The sequence below is a fragment of the Pelophylax lessonae genome (genome assembly GCF_965119305.1).
Source record: "Pelophylax lessonae genome assembly, chromosome: 4".
Classification (NCBI taxonomy): domain Eukaryota; kingdom Metazoa; phylum Chordata; class Amphibia; order Anura; family Ranidae; genus Pelophylax; species Pelophylax lessonae.
Window position 1 is genome coordinate 107,748,975 of NC_138771.1, and position 4,900 is coordinate 107,753,874.

Below are 4,900 nucleotides of genomic sequence, written 5' to 3' on the forward strand. Positions count from 1 at the left end.
ACAATGATACTCACCTAGGAGGATGGTGCATTGTTCCGGTGCTACATCTGTCCCCTGCCAGCTCTGCAGTGAGAACTGAGCACTCAAACATGGCTGATCGCTCATTTCTCCCCATCTGCTCTGAGCAGAGAGCCGGGACTGTCATTCAGCATCTTTCTGCTCTGCCCCTCCAGCACTCACTGGAGCAATGGGTTTTGGAGGGGGCAGGAGGGGCTGGCTCAGGCATTTTTACATGTGTGGGGGTGCAATTCAGAATGAATGGCAGCCCCGCATGTTTTCTCACAGCAGCGTGTGGGTAGTTGCAGGTGCAGGAATCGCAGCGATTACCGTACCCGCAGCCACCCGCATAGATGTGAACCACGCCTAAAGTGGCACTTAGCGCTCCCATTAGGATCTGTGTTCAACAATTACAAACAGGAGATGAATGGTACTTTAAAAGCTTATCAAAGCTTGCTGTTCACATTACTCTTAGGGTCCTTTCACACAGGCGATCCGATCCGTCTGTCAGTTTTTCAGGCGGACCTGATCCAATGCTGACACCCGCTGCTATCCGCTTTCGATCCTGTCCGTGAAATCCAGACGGATGGAAACCCTATTTTCCATCCGTCTGGAGGATCGGATAGGATGGGATCGGATGAAAACGGACAGGCGGTCCATTCTCATCCAATCTCCCATGGAGGACAGTGGGGATCTGACAGCTTTGTCTCCGCACACAGAGCGAAGAGGGAGCTGTCATCCGCCTGCTCAGCAGGGATCGGCGAATCGATCCCCCGCTGAGCAGAGCGGACCTCGTCAGACGGTGTGCCGTGTGAAAGGACCCTAAGACTGGTTTCACACAGACAGTCTCTGTAATGCACATCCGCCAGCCCAGCCGGGGATCTCTCTGCTGATCCCTGCTGACCAGGCGGATGACAGGTCCATGTCCGCTGCGCCATGCAGAGCAGATACAGACACAGCCCTGCTGCTCTCTGTGGGGCTGTCAAATGGAAACAGACCACCTGTCCATTTCCATCCGACTGTCATCCGATGTTATCTGCTAGACGGATGGGGAATGCATCTCCTATCCGCCTGTTTTTATCCGATTGGATGCTGGTGGCTGTCTGGTGGCACATGTCTGCTGACCTCAGCCACTCCATAGAGAGCTATGGATGGTCCGATCAGGTACACCTGAAAAATGAACAGGCCTACCTAATCTGACAGCTCGTGTGAAACCAGCCTTTTGCAAGCTGAAGCCTGTAAAACACAGTCAGGAAGATAGAGCCTGAGAAAATCTGTTTTCAGTGAAACACATTCACACCCATATGTTTGACATTCAAAGGATAGAAAGATCTGTTTGCTTCATTTTTTGGTGCATTGACCTGCATCCTCCCATTCCAGTCAGATGACAGAGATAGAATGTTCATGGCCGGGAATCTTCTTTTCTTTCTGGGAATTTTATTTTCTTGTGCTCATGCGCATTTTCTTTTTTGATTATATTTCTCACACAATTCTCACATCATTAATTAGAAAACCTTTTTAACCACTTGCCGACCGCCCGCCACATATATACTGCGGCAGGCTGGCTCGGCTGCACGAATCAGCGTATGGGTATGTCAGTTCGCGGGAGCGGTGCTTGGTGTGAGCGCGTGCTGCCGATGGCGCGCTCCCGCCCCCACTACGGAGTGGGGATGCCGATCCACAGGTCCGGAGACCACTATTGCCCCAGGGCACCCGCGATCGCTCCCAGCTGACCCTTGTTCTCTCTGAAATGATCACAGAGCGCCTGTGATCCTTCTATATAGGATCACAGTTCTCTGTGGTCATTTCACAAGTCACTCCCCCATACAGCTAGAAAACACTCCCTAGGCTCACACTTAACCCTTTGATTGCCCCTGGGTTAACCCCTTCCCTGCCAGTGTCATTATTACAATAACAGTGCATATTTTATCACTGATTACTGTAGTAATGTCACTAGTCCCCCCAAAAGTGTCAAAAATGTCAGTTAGGGGTCCGATCTGTCCACTGCAATGTCGCAGTCCTGCTAAAAATTGCAGATCGCCGCCATTACTAGTAAAAAAATACATAAAAATTACATAAATCTTTCCCCTAGTTTGTAGACGCGATAACTTTTGCGCAAACCAATCAAAATACGCTTATTGCGATTTTTTTATCAAAAATCTGTAGCAGAATACAAACTAACCTAAATGGATGAGAAATTTTGATTTTTTTTTTTGGGAATGATATACTGTATAGCAGAATGTGAAAAATATTGTTTTTTTTTTTTTTTTTTTTTTTCAGAATTGTCGCCCTTTTTTTGTTTATAGTGCAAAAAAAAAAAAATTGCACAGGTGACCAAATACCACCAAAAGAAAGCTCTATTTGTGGGGAAAAAAATCAGTTTTATTTGTGTACAGCATCGCACGACCGTGCAATTGCCAGTTAAAGGCCTGGTCATTAAGAGGGCAAATCCTTCCGGTCCAGAAGCGGTTAAAAAAAATTCCAAACTGCCCGATCTCTCAAATTCGATGGCAGCACGAAAATCGGCCATTGCTGCAGCCCACTAATAGTGCGAAATTTGAACAAAAATTCTTAGATGCGTTTTTTGAAGGAATTCTTTGAAAATTTGCCCCGTGTATGGCTGGCCTGAGCATGTATTTATATGTACAATGTTATGGATACATTTATAATCATGTTATTTCTGTAGCAACATGAGATGAAATGGAAGGCTTGGTTGGTCGAACTTCGAAATGAATGGTGGCACCAACGGATCACAAAATGCACAAAATTTCAGATTTTGGAAAGAATATTCGTTCAGAATTTGACTCATGTATGGGCTGCATGAGACATGCATTTGCTGTGAACAGCCTGAAAATGTCCATGCGGATCAGCTGTGATACAAAGCTTCCTCTACTTGTGACAGCTGCCATGCATTCCTCACTCCTGTCAGATTTGCAGCCAATATGAATGATTTTGATTCTCTTTTCAAGCAATATTTGCAACAGAACTGTATTGTCTCAATAATTATATTTTGTGCAATAAAAACCTACTTCTGATATTCCCAGCAATTTGAAAATACAATGGGCCGTTTATTTGAAGTGTCTGTAGTAGGAGCTGTCAAAAAAAAAAAAAGTCAGCTGGGATGAATTTTCTCTGCCAGTTATTATATTCAGCCCTGTAAGAATACCCGGACAGTGCTTGCATCCGATTGGATGTAGGCGCTACTCGAGCGATTATTTTCCACTCTGGTGCATCGACAAAAGTCAATTGTTAAATAGCTTTTTGCCAAATTAGGTGGTGCTAACTGGCACTGGCTGAAATTTGAGCCCGGACCTGAAACAGCATTTCACACGGAGAGCAACATGTATTACCCTCTGAAAAGTGATCTATAGTGGATCACTTTTCAGAGGGCTATAGAGCAGTGGCTGCCAGGCGTTTAGGAGGAAATTGGCTTATAGTTGTGGTGCGCTCCCATTGACCTTAATGGATGCACTTGGCAAGGGATACCACCTGTCGAAATGCAAAATTAGTCAAAATCGCAGTCGTGGCATTTGTAAAGCTCCCATCCGGCTGCATTAGTAGAATTTAGCTGCCCGGTCAAACCACAGCTCAAATGTCTGTTTTTACCACCCTCTGGCTGCTCATGTGATAGAACCGTAAGGACCCTATCACATGGGCTGTCCGATCTGTTTTTTTTTCTGGTGGACCCAATCGGATACCCATTCTCCTCTATGGGAGGTCAAATGTAAATGACAACCTTTGATCTTTATCCTTAAACAAACGGATCTGTTCTCCTCCATCTGGCCGGATATAATCAAAAGGGCAGTTGGGTGTAAACGGACAGCTGGTCCGTATACATCTGACTGCCTATAGAGCAGGCTGTGTCTGTGTCCGCTTTGCATACGCAGAGCAGACATGGAGTTGTCATCCGGCAGCTCCGCTCAGTTCAGCTTAGCCGGGAATTAGCAGACAGATCCCTGCAGAGCAAAACCGGATCTGGCCTGTTTGAAAGGGGCCTAAATCCCAGTACACACTACTAAAAAACACTGACAGCTCAGGTTGAAGCCGCTGTACTAACAATCCAATGTTAGAACAGCAAAGTTCCTTGCTGAGCTATTGTGTTCTAAAAAGAGGGCAGAGGGCTTCCCCAACCCCCCCCCCCCCCCCCCCCCCCCCCACCGCCAGAACACTCCGGTCAGCGCTCTCAGCAATTGGCAGGGAGCTGGTTTTCAGACCTTTTTCGGTCATGCCCCTTTGACAGAAGCCGGCCGAAATTGGACTGGCTGCCATACACACCGGACATTTCTATTGAACCGGCCGGTGCCGCCCAACATTCGGGCCTGTGTGTACTAGGCTTTAGAGTTGGATGTAGCAATAGGAATAGGCTCTGGCGTGTTTGGGATCCCACCTGCCCGATCCCGCCAGGAAACCAACACTGAACACGGCTAATCACAGGCAGTGAGACGTTTCCCGATCTGTGCAGCTGCGGACCAGGGAATGTCTCGCTGTCTGTGATTAGCCGTGTGCAGTGTTGGCTTCCTGGCGGGATCGGGCAGGTGGGATTCCGAAGGCGCTTGAGTCCATCTCTGTGTTGCAACTACATTCTTCCTTCCTCCAGAGCACCATAGAGTCCTCCTTCTTCGGGAGTCTGACAAGTTGCTATGGGTAAAGGCCCGTACACACGTACCGATCGTCGGCATACAAACGTCGGTGGACGAAGGATCTGCCGATTGTACGCGTGTTAGTATGGTGCCTCCGACAGATGTCTGCGCACAATCCGCGGACAAAAGTCTTTCTTGCAAACATGAAAATATTTGTATGCCGACACCAGAACGGACGATTGTTCGCCTGTCAGTACACAATTCGGCCGACAGACCGCAGATTTGCAAGACTGGGCATGCTCAGAAAATAGAAAACACAGGGA